Source organism: Malus domestica, chromosome 04, assembly GCF_042453785.1.
Source record: "Malus domestica chromosome 04, GDT2T_hap1".
NCBI classification, from domain to species: Eukaryota; Viridiplantae; Streptophyta; class Magnoliopsida; order Rosales; family Rosaceae; genus Malus; species Malus domestica.
The window spans coordinates 30,246,751-30,268,999 of record NC_091664.1 but is presented as its reverse complement, the minus strand read 5'-3'; positions in this window follow the sequence as shown (position 1 = coordinate 30,268,999).

Below are 22,249 nucleotides of genomic sequence, written 5' to 3'. Positions count from 1 at the left end.
TTCTGATTTCTTCAGATCTACTTTTGGTTATGGTTTTCAATCTTCAATTTTCTCAAAAGATGTGAATTTTGCCCAATATTCATCCACCAAAGTCAAGAAAATTCTCCAATTCTGGGGGATAGGTACAAGAAGATGATGATGATTATTATTATTATTATGCAATATTTTCTTCATGTTTTTTATTTTATTTTCTCCTTTTGCATGTCTATATTGAATTGTATTGTATTGGTTTGATAGGTGGATGCCATCGATTGCTGACGATGATTATGGAGAAAAGAAGAAAAGAAAAAACAAACACATCCACCCTTGCCATTGGGGTAAACATTTGCTCACAGTTCATATTATTATTGCAATCTTTTTTATTTAGGTGCATATAAATCATATTGCTAGCAGCGATGCTGCTAGAATTTTATCGTTGCCATGCCAAAATTTGAGAAAATATGACATGAATATTGTACCATAGTAGATATTCAAGAATTCGCATATGAAATTTTAATGAATTTGAAAAAAGTTGTCTTGAAAAGTAATCTTTTCCAATTTTGTTAGTGCTAAATAAGTATTAAGTCTTTTGTATACTTAATATAGACATACATTAGAGCAACTTCACCCCTAAAATTCTGCTGGTACCAAGCCCATTTAATCCACTCAAACGAATAGTGATTGACTACAATGAACAGTAATTGGCCAAATGCATCTCCACTTCTAAAAAATGCGCTGGCACAAAGTCTAAAAAATACGTTGGCACAAATGCATCTTCACCCCTACAAAATACGCTGGCACCCAGACCATTTAAAATATTAATATTTTTTTTTTATAAAATAATAAAAAAATTAGTTTTAATTTCGGATATAATTTTTAACCAATCTTGTCACTCCACGTGTCATTATCCAAACGTACTATTTTGTGGACAGATTTCCGATAAGATTTTCAACCAATCCCGACGCGCCACATGTCACTATCTGTTTACAATAATTAGCCAAGATTTCGATAGATTTTCTAGCCAATCACAGAATGCCACGTGGCATTGTTCAGAACCTTATCCTTTCTTTGTTTGTCCATATAAACCCTACATCCATCATCATTCATACATCAAACTCAATCCTTCTTTTTTAGCTCAGAATCATTATTCATCGTTTTTAAATCTTAAGTTCTTACAATATCTTCTTCAAGGAGATTGTATGAGTAATAGAAAAAATTGTTGGCACAACAGGAAGAATTGCTCAATCTCGATGGAATCCAAATTCGAAAATTTGTACCTGACACTCCCCATCAAACCCTCTCCATTATTGGCTAGGTAGAAAAATTCATTTCTTAGATATCACTTTTTAAATTTTTTCATATTAAATATTAACTATTTCATATCCACTCTCTTGTTTTTTATTTTCCCTCTTTTGTATTGCTTTTACTCCGTTCATTAACTCTGTATGTGTGTGTTGTTACGTAAAGAGGCTATGGATGGACGACGATTCAATCTTGGACCGCTTCAGTGTGACAAGTGAAAGCTAAGTAACAAAACTCCTTTCCTACACAATACTCCTTTTAGAGGGGCTTCTAGTTTTACGCTCCTAGATTAAGAGCTGATTTGATATTGCTGTGTTTTTAAGACGACCTCGGAACTCCCGAGCGTTAGAACCATTTTGTTGGGCCTATTTATTTAGCTCTCTTTCAGCCCATACTTGTTAGCTCTCAAATTGTTTTGTTGCTCAAGGCCCAGGCTATCAGGACGACATACGATGGCTGCGTTTTATCCTTGTAGCTAGGGTTTTCCCTTCCAGCTGAGTATAAACGCTGTTGCTGTGCTCTGTAAAAGGGGATCTGATGAATGAAATGAACCTTCTTTCCTATTAGTTTCCCCGATTCCATCTGCCTGAACCGATTGGGCGTACCACCGAGTCCTTTGTGTATCTTTTTCTCTCGCTTTCTCCTAGTCTCTCATCAAATCGCCAACCAAGTTGATTGGATTCAAACTAGAAAGGTATGAGAATTTTAATTTTTCTGAATTAATTTGTTTGTTTGCTGTCATTTGATGAATTGGGATGCTCTTTATGTTAATTAATTATTACTCACAAATTTCTGGTTTGTTTTCGTTATATTTGAGTTCAATTTCTGATTTGAGCACTTGGTTTATGGAAGAAGGACGCTTGCTTTATGGTTTACTGTGCTACTTGGGTCTTTGCAATTTGTATTATATTCCAATAGTAGTTTTTTCGGGTCCGGGTTTTGGTTACTAGTTTAACATTTTCTTTCTAGCGCTCCATGCTAAATTTGAGAGAAATGGGTAGGGGAAGATTGAGAGTGCTTGTATGTCTCTGAATTCGTGCATGTTTTGTTTCTGATCATGCTTTTTTGTTGTTGTTGCTATTGTGGATTAGCTTGGTTTCCGTAAGTTTTTCTATTTCAAAAATTTTAATTGCTTTGCACAAGCTGGACCGACAGATCAGTACATTCCATTATCAGTACTTGGAGGAGGGATTGTTGTGTTAGGTTAGTCAATGAATCGGTGTAGGGTTGATTATGGGCCTGCGGGATTGTTGCTTGTATTTATAATTGTTTTCAGTTGCATTGTTCTTGTGTCCTCGCACTAACCTTTCGGAAGTGTTGAGTTCAATTTTTCAAATGGTGGTCGTAGTTGGCATTATTGTTTTGGAAATAGTAGTGGAATAACTTTCACGTGTTTGAAAGATAAGCTTTTGGGGAAATAAACAGAATATAATTTGGTAACTTCTTTTACTTGAATTAAAACTTGGCCTAGGTTGTTAAATTTCTCTCATTGATTTTATGGTTTCCAAAGCTCTTTTTGTTTTATTCATAATAATTCTATAACTTATCACTCTTACTATTTCATATCTTATTGAGGAGGGAGATGATAACTAGACACTTTTTTCACGGTGGTTTAGTAATGTAGTCTATTACTTGAAAAATATAAACGTTTCTTCTCTTCTGAAAGTCTTTGTTAATGCATGATGCAAGCAAGGTTTTACACCAAATTTTTAAACAGTATCGGTAAACTTCCAGTGGGTAAACTTTAAGGGGGTAAATTTAGTGTGCATAGTGGAAATAATCGTGAGGCAACTGTTACAGTTGATGGGTTTTGCTTGACACACTATATGTACACACCTTGCATTCCACATGTCACTAGTGGAATGTTAAACGGTGACCCCGTTTCCTTGCATGAAGTTGATGAGATCAAATCGATGGAATGGTATGCACAGTTATGTGAACTTAGAAGTCATCATATTTTAAGTGTTGATCTCAAAGTAAAGGACGAAAAGGGTCGTGTGTTCTTGTTGACAACCTAAGTAGACGGTTGGTTAAAATCATGGGTTAAGTGTAACCCATGTTTTAATGCAAAATATCTCCATTTTCCATTTCTGAACTTGCTACTGTACTTAACATAAGGCTTTCTTTTTTGTTGTTGTATAATGTTATGTTGTTGTATCTTATGTTGTTGTTTCATGTTAGGGATATCTTGTGTGGTATGAGGGATGTCCAGCTGTAGACAAAAAGGAAATCATTTAAATATCAATCTTGACCCGATTTTTTTAGTGTCTTTTGGCGGGCGATATATAGCAAATGCTTAGGAATCCAATTTAGCCTCCTGACTTGTAGCTTCTAGCATATGCGAGAGCATAGCTCTATATCGCCCGCCAAAAGACACTAAAAAAATCGTGTCAAGATTAATATTTAAATGATCCCTCTTTGTCTGCAGCTGTACATCCCTCATACCGCACAAGATATCCCTAACATGATACAAAAACAACATAAAATACAACAACATAACATCATACAACAACAACAAATAAAGTCTTATCCTAAGTATGTTAAGTCTTGCAAAATTTACCTCACTAACAGTAACAAGTTCGGAAATGGAAGATGGGGTATCTTGCATTAAAACATGGGTTACACTTAACCCATGATTTTAACCAACCGTCTAGTTGGGTTGTCAACAACAAGAAACACACGACCCTTTTCGTCATTTACTTTGACATCAGCACTTAAAATATGATAATTTCTGAGTTCGCATGTCTATGCATACCATTCCATCTACTTGATCTCATCAACTTCATGCATGAAACGGGGTGACCGTCTAACATTCCACTAGTGACATGTGGAATGTGAGGTGTGTACATATAATGTGTCAAGCAAAGCCCATCAACTATACCAATTGACTCACGATTATTTCCATTATACACACTAAATTTACCCCCTTAAAGTTTACCCTCTGGAAGTCTACCTCGCAACTACTGTTTAAAAATTTGGTGTAAAACCTTGCTTGCATCCTACATTAACAAGGACTTTCACAAGAGAAGAAATATTCATATTTTTCAAGTAATAGACTACGTTCCTAAACCATTGTGAAAAAAATTGTATAGTTATCATCTCCCTACTCAGCAAAAAATGAAACAGTATGAGTGATAAGTTTTCTAAAACTATTATGAACAAAACAAAAAAAGCTTGGAAAACCACAAAATCCATGTATCTTTAGGAGAAATTTAACAACCCAGGCCAAGGTTTTAATTCAAGTAAAAGAAGTTACCAAATTATATTATGTTTATTTCCCCAAAAGCTTATCGTTCAAACACGTGAAGGTTATTCCACTACCATTTCCAAAACAATAATGCCAACTACGACCACCATTTGAAAATAATTGAACTCAACACTTCCGAAAGGTTAGTGCAAGGACACTGAACAATGCAACCGAAAACAATTATAAGTACAAGCAATAATCCCGCAGGCCCATAATCAACCCTACACCAATTCATGTACTAACCTAACACAACAATCCCTCCTTCTAGTATTAATAATGGTATGTACTCATCTGTCAGTGCAACTTGTGCAAAGCAATTAAAATTTTGAAACCGAAAAACTTACGGAAACCAACCAATCCACAATGGCAGCAACAACAAAAAAGCATGATCAGAAACAAAACATGTATGAATTCAGAGACATACAAGCACTCTCAATCTTCCCATACCCATTTCTCTCAAATTTAATACCCCAAAAACTCTAGTTGCCTCTCAATTTCCCATAAAAGAAATTTTGGCAAAAGCCAAATCAATCAGCCACTAAGCAATAGCCATATCGCTTTTACACCAAAATTTTAAACAGTAGCTACAGGGGTAAACTTCAAGAGGGTAAATTTAGTGTGCAAATAATCGTGAGGTAACTAGTACAGTTGATGGGCTTTGCTTGACACATTATATGTACACACCTTGCATTCCACATGTCACTAGTGGAATGATAGACGGTCACCCCGTTTCCTTGCATGAAGTTGATGAGATCAAGTCAATGGAATGGTATGCACAATTGTGCGAACTTAGAAGTCATTATATTTTAAGTGCTGATTTCAAAGTAAAGGACGAAAAGGGTCGCGTGTTTCTTGTTGACAACCCGACTAGACGGTTGGTTAAAATCATGGGTTAAGTGTAACACATGTTTTAATGCAAGATATTCCCATCTTCCATATCCGAACTTGTTACTGTTAGTGAGGTAAATTTTGAGACTTCACATGCTTAGGATAGGACTTTCTTTGTTGTTGTTGTATGATGTTATGTTGTTGTATCATGTTGGGGATATCTTGTGTGGTATGAGGGATGTCCAGCTGCAGATAAAGAGGGATCATTTAAATATTAATCTTAACACGATTTTTTTAGTGTCTTTTGGCGAGCGATATAGAGCTATGCTCTCGCATATGCTAGAAGCTACAAGTCAGAAGGCTAAATTGGATTCCCAAGCATTTGCTCTATATCGCCTGCCAAAAGACACTAAAAAAAAATGGGTCAAGATTAATATTGAAATGATATCTCTTTGTCTGCAGCTGGAAATCCCTCATACCACACAAGATATCCCTAACATGATACAACAACATAAGATACAGTAACATAACATCATACAACAACAACAAAAAAGAAAGTCATCCTAAGTATGTTAAGTCTCGAAATTTACCTCAGTAATAGTAGCAAGTTCGGAAATGAAGGATGGGGATATCTTGCATTAAAACATGCGTTACACTTAACCCATGATTTTAACCAACCGTCTACTCTGGTTGTCAACAAGAAAAAGGGACCTTTTTCGTCCTTTATTTTGACATCAGCACCTAAAATATGATGACTTTGAGTTCGCACGACTATGCATACCATTCTATCTACTTGATCTCATGAACTTCATGCAAGGAAATGGGGTGACCGTCTAACATTCCACTAGTGACATGTGGAATGCAAGGTGTGTACATATAATGTGTCAAGCAAAGCCCAACAACTGTACTAGTTGCCTCACGATTATTTGCACTATGCACACTAAATTTACCCTCTTGAAGTTTACCCCTGTAGCTACTGTTTAAAATTTTGGTGTAAAACCTTGCTTCCGTCCTACATTAGCAAGGACTTTTAGAAGAGTAGAAACATTCATATTTTTCAATTAATAGACTACATTCCTAAAGAACCGTGAAAAAAAGTGTCTAGTTGTCATCTCCCTCCTCATAAAGAAATGAAACAGTATGAGTGATAAGTTCTAGAATTATTATGAATAAAACAAAAAGAGCTTGAATGTGTATCTACATGGAAAAATTTAACAACCCAGGCCAAATTTTAATTCAAGTAAAAGAAGTTATCAAATTATAATTTGTTTATTTTCCTAAAAGCTTATTGTTCAAACACGTGAAAGTAGAGAGATGGCGAGGAAGAATTGTGGGGTTTTGATATGTGAGACGATGATTGGCAATTGCTATAACCCCCGAATCCCAATCCGAGGTCGTCGTCTTCTTCATCATCACCGTACGGTCCAAACCTTAGCCCCCAAATTCAATGCCAACATCTGCCATTCCTTCCTCCAATGCATCCGCCTTCTCCTTGGCCTCACTCCCAGCTAGGGTCTCTGCCTCCGGTGCACTCGGCCTTAGGCCCAGGCTCAAGTAAGTACCCCCTCGCTCTCTCTCTCTTCCTGTTTTTTATCATCTATCTGCCACTGACTGCGCTGCCGGCTGTTTCTACAGAACTTCTGTTTCCGAGTCCCCAAGACATGATCATGTTGACCTGAAAAGAAGGAATATAAGAGAGCAATTAAAGAAGTTAAAGGTAAACAACTGCAGATTGCTACCTAGTATTGCATTGGTTTGAACACAACATGTATGATTTGGACTAGTTAGTGAATTACATCAAAATGAGAAAAACAATCATGAAAAAATGCTCCATAATCTGATCAGAATTGCTCCCCAATCCCCACCCAGAAGTGCATATTCAGTTCCGTTGGAACTCGGATATTCCTCCCTTGCTGGCTGGGCTTTCCAAAGGGACCGCCTTTGCATTTAACATGGACAAAAAACTTTCAAAACCTTGCTTGTTATTCTATGCAGCTTCTTATTTATTTTGTAGGTGGACGTTTGCAAGCAGTTTTCTACTTTACTACAGCCGCTTGCCCAAATAGTAAGTTGTGATGCAATACAATTTTATCAGTCAAGTTATTTCTTGTAAACTGCTCCTCTGCAACTTGTATTTGGTGTACTATTCTTTTGCAGCCGTCACGTACTCAATTTCAATCGTTCGAAAGATCATGGAGCATTTCCCACATGTAAAACTATATAAGGTTCTGCTTACTGTTGAGGTATGGCGTCCTAATCATGTCTTCTGCTAACTTGATTGGATCATTTGGGAACTATATTTTCATATTGTAAACTGTTTGTATCCCATCTTAAGATCAAGGTGAAAACAACGTGTGGGTTCTAGTTGTTTGAATCTTAAATCTTAATAAATTACTAGACAAGTATTTAACTTTGCTTTTCACTACCTGGCTATCTGGCAGTTGCTATATTGTTTGAAAGTAAAGTTTTTTACTTTTTTTTTTATAATCATTTCTTTATGAAAGCAACATTTTTTTTTTTCAACAGGATCGTATTATAATGTGAAGCTAGGAATTAGAAATAATGTTAAGAATATTTAAATTCATTTCACAAATTCTTTAATGTTAAGAATATTTAAATTCATTTCACAAATTCTTTAATGTTAAGAATATTTAAATTCATTTCACAGATTCTATGTAAAATGCTCTTCTGTACCAAAACAAAATTCAAATTTCTTTTGGTTTCATGGATAAGTTGGCGAACAAAGGGAACTTCATTTTGGATTACATGATAATATCAGTAGTGCATTAGTTCAAAAACAAAACAGAAAAAGAAAAAGAAAATGTACATCAAATTAGTCAATAAAAAAACAACCCACAAAAATAAATGAGCAAAAGTCTCAAACTTTAACAAACCTTTGGTGAGGCCATCAAGAACTCCACCGGATTCTAAGTACTTCCTGAATGCTGAGGTGCGATGGGGGGTATTTTTCTGGGGTTGTTTCTTTCGATTTGGTCTAGCTGGTAAGTGGAAGCTCTAGTGGTTATGGACCTACCTTGTTGCTGCTGCTAACGGTCCAAAGAGGATCAGTGGGTCAAAACCACAGTTTTCGTCACGTTAATTGATTGAATTTCTTCTTATTTTCGGGAAGTGTTTTTCACACTTTATTTTCTGTAGTACATTTTTTGGTTTTTTTATTTTTATTTTTTTTATCAAACGATAGGTTTTATAATAGTCACCAATAGGGTTTGAACTCACCTCGTCATGCAATGACTCAACTCCTTTTCATCACTGTGGTAAATGGCCATTTACACATTTTTTGGTATTTAGTTGTGTACAAATGTTATACTTTGAAATGTTGATTTTCTTTATCATAATAATTTGCCTTTTTATTTTTCCCACCTTCCCGCTTAATCTCATCACAAGTGGATTCCATTTACCCATCTGACTTCAAATTTTTGGAAACTCTTATTATATCTTTCCAGAGTAATGAGCTTAAAGAATTCTGAAAAGAAAAGAAAACACCTAGCGATTGAATGTTATGAGTTGCATGGAGGAAAACTCAAACGATTTAAAAAGGTAATGAAAACCTGCAAATGCATTTGTGTATTGTGTTTCTTTTATTATTAAAACCCATTACTAAAAGACAGGACTTGACACACTTCATCTTAATTGTTCAATATATTTTCTTCAGCAGCTTCGGCTTAGAGGATGAGATGAATAGAGGTTTATATGGTTTGTCCTTGGGACGTTCTGGGCACTTTTCTGACCAGTGGATGTTAGAACCCTACTCTACATCTTCCACAATTGCACAGAGAGAGAGTAACAGAAGAACAATACAAACAATACAATTTCATTAACTGCCTTCTTCTCTTACAAATCACTATCTTATAGCTAACTCCCAATCCCAAGTTCCCAACTAACTAATAACAGCCTCTTGTACACTTGTCACCACCATTTGTAAGAGAAGGAGGCAGTTAATGAAATTGCATTGTTTGTATTGTTCTTCTGTTCTGTGCAATTGTGGAAGATGTAGAGTAGGGTTCTAACAGTGGAGACCTTTATCCCTACAATGGTTACAATATGCGACAATAAGATGTCCTTCGGAGGAACCACCAAGATGGGCTTAATGGTTGGGGTTTTTGTAAAGTCGACAATCAAAAAGACCACAAAACTACACCATAACCATCGCCAACAATAGCGCCCGGTGGGACGCCATTCCAGTATGGGCAGGCAGAACTGAAGTGCTCATTTTGCTTACGGCAAACTCTACAGTGCCCGAAATTATGCTTTTCATGTTCTGTTTTTTCCTCGAGCTGGAGATGAGCCTTTGAGTCTCCAACGTCCTTTGATCCTTTTTTGTCCAGTGAGGCCCACGAGCCCTTCGACTTGACCCTCGATTGGAGATGATTTCAGACTATTTTCGGCCATCTGGTCCTCTAGACCCTTCGGTGGGAGATGACCTAATGACCTCATGATATAGAAACAATAGGATTTAGTTGTGGGGAAAGGAGGCATATAATGCGTATGCTCTTGGGATAAGAATGTGACGTGGTACTAATTAAACATTTTGTTCTCATAAAAGATTATTAATTAGATTTATGTAAATAAGAGAAGAATTCCCTCTCTTCTAATTTCTATACAATTCATTTTGTTTGTGCCATGAATAAAAATAAGGCTTGTTACGGGGTTTATTCATTTTTATTTACACAAAAGTTGCACAACGTCTGTCCAAAACTTCAAAGCCCAAACCAAAATTTGGACGACCATCTCACTTAGCTTCAATTTGTCTGAGGCTTGAGACAAAAATCCCTTTGAAGTGTGTTTGCCACACAGACGATTAGAGATTGGGAATATCTCGTTCTTTTAAATACATATGTACGCATCATCCAACACGATGAAGTCAATACTAACGATCGTGCTAACCGCCTCAAGACACAGCTAAAGGTCACCTACAATGAATTACAGTTACTGTCAGCGCCAAATGACCGATCTACTTATGTTCTAGCTCAACAATATGATCAAGGTTGCTCATTCTCCACTGCCTATATAGTAGAACCATAGACCTTCAAACTCATGACCTTCATCAAGCTGATAGGTCAATCTACATAACTTGAAAAGAAAATTGACTGGAAATGTAAAGAAAGTAGTAAAACTCTAGCAAGATTCAGCCCATGAACGGCAATATAATGTTAGAGAAGTCCACCTAAGATCATTAGTGTCATATTGGATTTAGTACAAAACATGCAACTTGGAGAGGAAATCATGGTGGTTGGAAATGGACATCAACAGAATCATACCAATGGGTAGATAAGCTGTAAAAAGTTTAGTATCTCAGGGATTGTAAACAGCGTTTGCTTCAAATGAAGGCTTTGGGATTGTAGCTGAAAAGCTAACAAGAGAGTTTTGTTGAAGAGCAACTGGGTTTGTGCTAAAAAGCAGTTGGGTTGATTGAAGAGTTAGTCAAGGTTTTGTTAATTGTAGAGCAGGCTTGGCACACGGAAAATGAGGGCGCAAAACGAGGCATAATTTGTAAGGGAACTGAGGAGGCTCGACGTACAGAAAATACGACACGCAAAACAAGGCAAGCTTGGCACAAGGGTCAACCATTGTTGCCCGCACGAAGCATTGGTGCCGAGGCTGGAGCATATATAAGCTGCTAACAATATGGGGTAGGGTTCAGTTTTAATCGCACAAATCAACCATTGTTGCTCATACGAACCATTAGTGCCGAGGGAAGGGCATTGTAGGGGGTATGGGTTAGTTTTAATCACACGGATGGACCATTGTTGCCCCCACAAAGCATTCGTGCCAGGGGTGGACATTTATAGACTACTATCAATAGGGGGTAGAGTTTAGTTTTAATCTCAGAGGTCAACCATGGTTCGCTGGACAAAAAATTGTTGCCGAAGGTAGGACATTTATAAACCACTATTGTAAGTTTTTTTTTTGGGTCAAAATTTTACTTTTTTTTCCATTACCATGACACCAAACTATCATCTTCATGTTCTACATAATGTATTTTCTTATCATCCATGTCAAAACAATCGAAAACAAGGATATAAATATAAATCTAAAGGTATTTGAATCTAAATAAAGTAAGGTAGGAAAAAAAATCAATGGAAAAAGAAAAAAAACATAAATAAGTAAAATAGAAAATGATATGATCGGTAATGTAGTACCGATTATTAACATTAATTATCGCTGTCAAGGTAGCAACTAAATCTCTACAAGGTCGCTAGCTCAATGTCGATTCTCCCTTTTCATTTTTTTTTTATTTTTTTTTATACTTTTTTAATTTTTCTTTTATTTCTCTTACCATAACAACAAACTATCATATTCATGTTTTTCAAAATATTTTTTCCTTACAAAATCTATTATAATTCATATTTAAACATTTGCAATCCACGATTTAAAACCTAATTATAAAGATATTTGAATTTAATAGTGGTTACTCAAATAAAATAAATAAATTGAAATAGGGAAAGATCGGTACCACGCTACTGATCCTTAACCAGTCGTACTTAAATCATCGTTCAATCTATTTATTTTCATATTTGCCTCACCATGAAGTTTTGAAAATTAAGGTAAGACTAACCTAGATTTTATTTTTGTGAAAGTTTGTAATCTTGACTCCATCATGAAATGATTGCATTTTATTTATCGTTTTAGTTTCTATTTCGGTTTCATTTACGTTTTAGACAAGCATACACAAAATTACACTGAATTTTAAGCCCTCATTCACTCGAGGCACATAAAAGAACTTAACCGAACTAGTGTCCCACTCGGTGCACAATCATTTAGTTAAAAAGTTAGATTAACGCACAAGCTTCACATAGTCAAATACAAATATTGTATGTTGGCAACTACCAATAGTGCCATGCATATTCTCTCTTTCTCTTGAACCATCTCGTGATACTGAGACCAAAAATAACATTCGGAGCAAACACGTGTTAAACCTCGTGTCCAAACTCTGTCCGAGTTTTAGCACCAACGCATTTTATTGGCATGGATTTTTTTTTCGACTTACATCAACGAATTATAGCTAACAACAATTTAAAGGGATAATTTAATTCAACCTTTATCACTAATCATGCAAAAGACATAGCAAATGAAATTCAGCAAACATAAATATAAGATAAAGACATGATTTTGAATTGGAAAATGTTATTGTAAGATAAAACTAATTTCATAGTCTTTTTTAATATAGAGGATATTCTATGTTCGAACTTCAGTGTAGAGAAGGGTATACAAGCCAACTTAACTAAATTTATGTTTGCGTTTTTATAGTTTCATTCAAAACAACAAAACTTGAATTTAAGAACACACATCACAAGAAAACATAATTTTGAATTGGAATTAACTGTGAGTGCCTAAACCCTTCTTTCCCAGAGTATAAGTATATAATAATTTCAGTGTGAGTGTCATATCGACATAAGTGATCATTTGATGTAGAACTATTCATCATATCATGGTGCATTTAACTATTAACATTATAGTTTGATTATATGACTCCACAACTGTCGATATACTGCTAGTGAAGACCGAGGAGTGTCAAAGGGATATCCATAGGACGTTGGATACCGTCTTGGAGTCTTCGATGTCAACAAAAGCCAAGTCAAAGGAAAGAACGACGTCGGATTAAAAAATAGCTAGTTGCAAGTTAAAGAACCACATCTGAACCCAGCCACAAAATCCCGAACCTTTTGACAAAAGTCGACCTGCCATAGGCGCATTCGATGGACTCAGCTGACACTCTACGTAGTCCGATTGTTACATCATTTTATTAAGGGTGAAGTGCCGATTTAGTCCCAAAATATCACCTTAGTGAAAATTAAATTATTTTTTCAGTAAAATAATTCCTTAAATTCATAAAAAAATTGCTAATTTCGTCCCTACTATTATATTCAAAGCTATTTTATCCAATTTTTCATCAACTTAAGTCACTTGTCACATTTTAGAGTGTAATACTGTTATTTTCTTGCCTATAAGCCCTAACATTTCATATAGGTTGCGAATCTAACGTCTAATTTACCATCCGAAGCTAAATTACACTATTTCTTATGAAAAACTACCAATTTACCCTCCAAAGTTAACTTCAAACACTATTTCTTTATGAAAAACTATTAATTTACCCTCAAATGTGTATCACATGCAAGTAACGTGATTTAAATTGACATAATATTGAATATAGTAGCTTCGAATATAATATTAGAGATGTAATTGGCAGATTTTTATAATTCAATGACTGATTTTTCTGAAAAAAATAGTTTAGAGACCTAATTTTCACTATGATGATAATTCAGGGACTAAATTGGCAGTTCACCATTTTATTAATACTATAGTTTCATAGCATATTAACTGTTATTCACCTTTGTTCTAATACAATTACATTATCCTTATTACGATTATGTCATCTATTTATATTATAACATGTAAAATACTAACATCGCGTAACAAAATCCCGTTAAAAAAATCTCTCCTTGGGCTAGGGCCCAATGGACATGGGATTGCTGTGCGAAAATGGGAATGTGGTGCGACATTTCAAGCTAAAAAATTACAGACATGTGGAACTGTGCATGTCATATTGAACAGTACTCTAGCAGCAGCTTAGCTGTCGTTTTGACTGCAAAACCTAGTCATATAATTTGGCACCCTCTTCTATGTGCTTCGACTCCCACCACTTCAATTCTAAACAAATGGTTGGTGACTTGGTTAAATGATTACTTTAGTAAACAACTAGCCTTTAAGGATTCTCAGCCACTCAAGGCTTATGGGGAGGAGAACAATGCAACGAGAGTATCATCGAAATTGTTTAAAACGATTGCATGCATGACTTAGAACGGGTGAATGTGCATATATAGATAATGTATGAACAAAAATAAAATAATAGAGGATCAATATCAATGACTAAGATCATGTGATTATATGAGTTGTTATACTTGCCGTTTCCAATGCTAATACTAGAAATTTATGTGATCTCTATGAGTTAAACGTTCTCTAATACTAAAAGACTCAAATCTTAAATAACGTAAAAATATAAATTAGGGGGTTTCCATTGCAACATAAACTCAAAACTCAAATTCGACTTTTATTATAAGAGTAATGCTAAGAAGATTATTTATTTAAACATGTTTTGTATATCAGATGACGTGATTGTTACGGACGGATAAAAATAGAGACCAAGGTGGTCCCAGGACCACCCAATCCCAGAGAATATACATGTGAAAGTATTTTCCACGATTATCTAAATGTTTGGTATGAGTTCTTTTTGTGCCTACTAAATGTTTAATGTAATGCATACTAGGCATATCTCGACATGTTGCGTTAACAACACTCAACAAGTTCTCTCTATATCACTCATCAGATTATTTTGGCATATGTTGATTTCTGTTGACACGTGCACAACAAACCCACCAAGTAAATAAACTGATTTTTTTTTTGCGCACTTATGCTCTAGTTCCTATCTAAAAAACTTGTATTTAACATTGGGACCACCTAAGGTTCAAATTCTGGATCCACCACTGGTGGTTGTTGATAATTGAATTACTACTTAAGTGTGAATTAACATAATTATTTCATATTAGTAACACATCACATCATTTGTAAATTTGGTCTAACAAATTGGTCCAGCATTACTCCTATTACAAACTCGGCCACTTGTATGTGAGTGAGTCATGTCATGGTTGTTATCATTCTTCATTTTGCAAAACTAGCCAACATGTGTTTGAGTACCTACAGATTAGTGTCGACACAAATATCTAACAACTTAAATTAATTATAGTAGAGTTCTAATAATAAAATGTGTGTTGCTAGGAAGTGTTATTGTGTGTCGCACCCATAAATATGGCACCGACTAGTGTTTAAGTAAGCATCCATATTCATCCTAAAATACTCCAACAAAAGAAAAAAAAATCATCCCGGTACAGTTTGCCTTGAACATATTGCATCGGAAGTCAATTGTGATGCTTGAATGCATGCACCTGGTCTGTCTTTTAGCTAGGGTTTGATATAAAGGAATCAATATTTACACTAAAGAAAACAGAATGAAAAGCAGGATTTGATGATTTTCTCCTCATAGTAAATTAAGATGAGGAAAATATCAAATTAAAGAAAGTGGCAATGACAGCTTTTAGCTAGGGTTTGATATAAGGGAATCAATATTTACAGCAGCAAACAGCAGTACTCTCCTTTGAATTTGATACTCTTTCAATTTTCTTCTTTTATTTTTATTTTTCTGTAAATATACTCTTTTATATCTTTAAAGAAACAACATTGCAGATTTGCAGATACTCTTAAAACGATGATGTTTTTGGACCTGGTCTGTTTACGTACTCTTAACCGCACACAACTGTGCACGAATCTTATTCTTAAATACTGTGTTTTATTAATTAATTACTTTAAGTTTTATTTAATTCGTATTTGCAGATGAGAAACCAGACCAGATATTCTTGATTAAGATAATGATCTTGTGCTTCGAAAGTTGTACGTTGTATAAATATATAAATTCTGGTGTAATTCCATCACGTCATTGGCGATTACTGGGCTAATAAAATATATATTAGCAAACGCTAATCAGGCCAAACATACTTTCTGGTGTAATTCCATCACGTCATTTTCGAGGAAACATACTTTCAGGGATCCTGACAGGAGATAAAATAATATTTATCACCAGAAAGGCCGAGTGGAATCCTGAGAAAATAAAGTACAGAGTCAAAGTATGTACATATGGGGATTTAATCTGCCCTTGATTCGTATCAGTTTGTTTTGTTCGTCTTGTTCCTTGTTTAGATTGTCGTTGGTCTAGTTTGTTAAAAAAAAAAAAAAAAAGGTTGAATCTGCCATCATCTCCGCTACGCTTACCCCATTTGGATCTGCAGAACCGTCCACCCACCATCCTCGACTTGGTTGCTGCATGAAGAAAGCAGAAGTGAAAAAAAAAAGGTTTGGTTTTTTAGGCCCACGCGGCCAAAAGAGAAAAAAAAAAGGTTGGATTTTTTGTTTTTTTGTTTGTTCGGAAATCGGTATTGCCATTGATATCGGCATTGGAATTAGCATCGGCATCGGCATCGGTATTGGCATCGGCATCAACATCGGAATTTGGAGGCTTGCATCCACATCTGCTTGTTGGCAAACTCATGTCGTGTACCGCCATGAGTTTGACGGGAGATGTTGGAAAATATTAGTATTTAGGTTTACTTTAATGTTTGGTTTTCTAGCCTTAGCCCGTTAGCATTAGGGTTTAGGGTTAGTTTATTATAAATAGAGTGCTTTGTTATTCATTAGATAATAAGTTATTCACAATGTAGTCTCTTAAGGTTTTGTAGCCGTTCCAGCATTCTCGGTTGTTTAATAATATTTCTATTATTTTGTTAGTCTCGAGTTGAATATCAGAGTGTGCAACGAACAAGACTAACAAATGATATGAATATTATTAAAAGAACGAGAATGCCGAAACGGCTACAAAACCCTAAGAGACTACATTATGGCTAACTTACTCTCAAACTAAATTACAAGCTCTATTTATAGAGCAATAAACCTAAGAAACCCTAATGCGTAAATGCCAAAAATACCCTACTACAAAATCAAATCAAATCTCTAATTAATTTCCTAAATAAACCTAATAAATTCCAACACCCCCCGTCAAACTCATGGCGGTATACGACATGAGTTTGCCAACAGACGATGTGGATGCAAGCTTTGTTATGCTAACTTCCGATGCCAATTTCAATACGAAATTCCATCGGTGCAAGTGCAAGATTTCAATGCCAGTGCCAGTGCAAGGTTCCAATGCCAGTGCAAGATTTCCATGCCAATGCCAGTGCAAGATTCCAATGCCAGTGCCAGTGCCAATGTAAGATTCCAATGCCAGTGCCAATATCGTTGCCAATGCCAATACCAATGCCGATGTCAATGCCAATACCAATGCCAATGCAAATTCCAACTTCCGAACAAACAATAAAAAAACCCAACCAAACAGACCATATTTCTTTCTTGCCTGTATGGGCCTAAGCCTCAAACAATCAACCATTTTTTTATTTTTTATTTTTTTTACTCCCCTTTTTTCATTTTTTTTCCTTCCTTCTCTCTGCCTTTCTTCAATTCATGCAAAACTAATTGCAGCAAACGAGGCTTGCAACCAATTGCAGCAAACAAAAAACTTCTAGTGCAAAATCAAACTGCAAAAAGGGACTTCATAGGGTTGTGACAAATCTAACTCGTACGAGTGGGTACGGGTACGGTGAACGGGTGGATGTAGCAGCGGAAATGGTGGTGCTGAGCGGACTGCAGGTGATCCAAGGCGAAGACGAACTCGATCCGAGTTTGTGGTTCTCGGGTCTAGGCTTCGTCAAACAAGCAGGTGATCAAAGACGAATACGGACGACAACGGACACAAGCAAACGGATACCAACCCAAAGCAGATTAAATCCCGAAGGATGAAACCTGCTCTGATACCAAGTTGAATATCAGAGTGCGCAACGAACAAGACTAACAAATAATATGAATATTATTAAAAGAACGAGAATGCCGAAACGGCTACAAAACCCTAAGAGACTACATTATGGCTAACTTACTCTCAAACTAAATTACAAGCTCTATTTATAGAGCAATAAACCTAAGAAACCCTAATGCGTAAATGCCAAAAATACCCTACTACAAAATCAAATCAAATCTCTAATTAATTTCCTAAATAAACCTAATAAATTCCAACAGGTTCTGAGTTCCTCGAAATGAGGGTTTCGTCTAAACCACCGGAGGGTTTCCGTCTAGACCTCTGGAAGGGTTTCGCCTGTCTAGGCTCTGTTCCATCTCGTGCTGGGTTGATAAATCTCGGTATCCTTGTTAGGTGAGCAGGTGGGAGGAGAGTTCAGGCGGTTTGGAAGTGTGAATTTAGGGATTCTTTGGCTGGGTCTATGGTTTTCAGGGGGTTGGCGGAGACCTCTGGAGGGTTTCACCTGTCTAGGCTCTGTTCCATCTCGTGCTGGGTCGGCGAATCTCGGTATCCTTGTTCGGTGAGCAGGTGGGAGGAGAGTTCAGGCGGTTTGGGAGTGAGATTTTAGGGATTTCTGGCTGGGTCTAGGGTTATCAGGGGGTTGGTGGGGTTTAGATCTGGGGGGTGCTTATAGTCTTTGGTGTTCAGGATCTGGACTCTTGGTTGGGGATCGCCCATTTCTTTTGAAAGGAGGGGTAGGTCTGATAATGGGCGAGGATAAACCCAAGAAGGACCTGGAGGATCTGGGCTCTCGCTTTGGGTCAAAGCTGAAACTGTCCGAGAAAGAGCTCGGCGGAATAAGCATTCAGAGGAAGGATGTAGAGGGTGCTTTAGTGGGACTCCAATACACTCTGATTGCAGAAGTGCTCACCTCTAAAGAGGTAAATGGGGAAGCTTTCATAGATTGTTTCATGTCTCTGTGGCGGGGGAGGGAAGGAGTTTCTATCAGGGACATTGGTGACCGGAGATTTCTGACGAGATTTGCAGGTCAAAGGGATCTACAACGAGTTGTGGATGCAGATCATCCTTGGCACTTTAAAAACGATCTAGTTATGGTTGCGGATCGGACGGACAATGGTCTCAACAGATGGGCTCCTCTCTCCTTAGGAATGTTCTGGGTGCAGATTCACAATGTTCCTGTTCTAAGCATGACTCAAGCGGTGGCGGAATCCATCGGAGGCCTAATGGGGACGGTCAAATCGGTGGATAAATCTGGTAGTAGAGACTGCATCGGAAGATTTCTTCGAGTAAAAATTAATTTCAATGTCCGTGAACCCCTTATGCGAGGTACTTTCGTTAATTTCCCTGATGAAGGCAGAATGTGGGTTGATTTTAAATACGAAGGGCTTCCTAAATACTGCCTCATTTGTGGTCTATTGGGACATGCTACTCGAGTGTGCAAAGGTTCCCAGGATCTAGGGAAGATTGCAGGGGAAACCTCTGAGGATTTGGGGGAGGGGTTTGCGTTTAAGGGATTGGACGCTCTTACGGATCTGAGGGGTAAAACATTAGGCGCGGGGGGCAGTACTAGGACTCCTCGAGGGTCTAGTGGAGGACGCATGGATTCTGGAAGATGGAAAGATGATCGCAGTGAGGAACAAGATGGAGGAAAACGATCGGGCCGGTCATCCACAGCTTCGGGTATGGGCAGTCACTCACAACTGGGGGCCTCGCGATCGTTCAGTGGGAGTGATTATACTGACACGGTCAATGTGGAAGAGGCTGACACTGCCATATCCCCAAACAAACCTCGCTGGTCTTCAAGTAGCCTGAATAAAGGGAGACTTAACCTAGCTGACAAAATCCGTCACCAACGTTAGGAGGAAGAAGATTTAAGAAAGGCCAGAGAAATTGCTTTCGATGCAGGACTAATTGGACCAGGAGGAGTGATTGCGGAAGGCGCGGAACACGTTATTCTCCATGAAATCCCTGAACAGGAGATCCATGGAAACCTGACGGGTGCGTCATCTGCAACAGGTCAGAGTTTCGACTTGAATAGTGAACCACTCAATATTGATGGAAATGGTGATGGAATTTTAGACAACGGAGAGGAGGCTGAAAGGCTGGTGAGTGTAGATGGCACTGTTGCGAATGGAATGAGTACGGAGGATGACCCATTTCAACTGGTTCCTATAATTCAGGCAATAATGAAGGAACAGAAAGGGAGAAAACGCAACATTCAGGAAATGGCGCTTTCATCGACTACTACTCTAGAGGAGCCACTAGCTACCAGACCAAGGAAAGGTTGTTTCTTTAAAGAGGCGGAGGAGACCAGCCGTAAGGGGTCCCCCACGCATCCATGAAGATAATCACGTGGAACTGTCAGGGTATCGGGGGTGACCTGACAGTCGACAACTTGCTGGAGCAGAACCGGCTTCACACCCCTGACATGGTTATTCTGCTGGAAACTAAGAATAAAAGTAGGAGTTTTGTCCATCTGAAAAGGAGATTGGGTATGGAACACTGGTTCGCTGTGAAGCCTCGGGGCATTGAAGGTGGCTTATGTGTTTTCTGGAGAGATGAGACCCCGGTGGTGTTAATGAAATCGGAGGACTTTTTGGTGGAACTCAAACTGTGGGATGAAAAGATGAACTGCAGCTGGAGACTATTCGCTATTTACGCTAGTACGGATGAAAAGAAGAGAATGGTGCAATGGCAAGAATTATCAAAGCGTATTGCCCAAGAAAGGGACCGCTGCCTCCTCCTAGGAGACTTCAATGATATCCTCTGTAATGAAGAGAAGGAGGGAGGAAATTACAGACCGGCTGCTAGTCTACGTGACTTTAGAGATTTTGTGGCTTGAGACGAACTCATGGATTTGGGTTATGAAGGTTACCCCTTCACCTGGAGAAATAACAGAGAGTCTCTGCCTATTCAGCAACGCCTTGACCATGGGCTGGCGAATTTAGGATGGTATGAAATGTACCCCAACACAAAAATTAAGCATGTGATCTTGGAAGGATCTGATCACGCCCTTTTGCTCCTCTCGACCGATAAAGGTCCGAAGTGGATGGGAAGGCAATTCTCGTTCGATGGGCGTTGGAGCAAGTCGGAGGAGTGCCGTAATTTGGTCGGGGAAGATTGGAGAGTTAAGATTAATGGCTCACATGCGTACCGTTTTTGGAAAAACTGAAACATCTTAGAAGAAAATTAAAAGTCTGGTACAAAGGAAGAGGAAGGAATTCGTTGAAACTAATTCAGCAACTGAAGAATGAGATAAGGGCGGCCTACAACTCTAATGAGTTTACCTCAAAGGATGTTAAGCAAAAAGAGAAGGAGCTCATTGTTGCTCATCAGAAGGAGGAGGCTTACTGGAAAGTAAAATCTAGGAATCAATGGCTTCGCGAGGGCGATAAGAACACCAAGTTCTTCCATGCTCAAACGCTAAAAAGGCGACGTTTTAATATGATCCGAGGGATAGAGGACGCTGATAGGAGCATATTTATGCGACTTAGTATGTTTGTTTTCGTGCATTTATGTTCTTAGTTCTTAGTTATGTTAGTAGTTTAAGCCATTTTTGTGTGTTTGTAGGTTCTATGGGCCAAGGATGCAAGAAGATGCATTTTGGAGCATTTTGGAGCATTTTTGGGCTAAGATTGGATGGTGCAAACATGGAGACATGAGGATGGACGTTTTGGGCTTTTGTGTGTGCAAGTGTGTGTGTGTAATTGCAAGGATAAACACATGCAAAGAAGCCCACATGCAAACTCAAGGCAAGAGAGGGAGAAAACACATGCAAAGAAGCCCACATGCAAAGTGAAGACAAAACTCATGGCAAAGGTGAAGGAATTGTGTGTGTTTTGTGATTGAAATGATGAAGCATGTGTGTGTAAATGTAAAGGGGAAAACATGGCAGCAAACACATGGCAAAGAAAGCAAACACATGGCAAAGAAAGCAAACACATGGCAAAGAGAAGAACATTGAAGCATACACATACAAAACTCATGGCAAAGGTGAAGGAATTGTGTGTGTTTTGTGGTTGAAATGATGAAGCATGTGTGTGTAAATGTAAAGGGAAAAACATGGCAGAAAATGTGTGTGTTTTGTGGTTGAAATGATGAAGCATGTGTGTGTAAATGTAAAGGGGAAACATGCCAACACACACCCACACAAGCTCACATGCAAAGGAAATGGAGTGGTCCTATCTCAAGCCTATAAATAACACCTTCCATATTCATCAAAGTCATAACAGATTTTCTCTCCAAATTTAGCCAAAAACCACCCCTAGCCACACCACCCATCAATCCTAAACCTTTCCATACCATTCCCCATCCATTCTACACCATAAAAACCACCCAAAACCGTCCAAAACCTCTAGTGCCGTAGCTTGCAAGTAAGGAAGGAGAAGGAACATCTTGTGCCGTGCCTAAGCCCAAGCCTTGGGAGTGTTGGAGCGTTTCTAGGTGTTTTCTATCTTTGA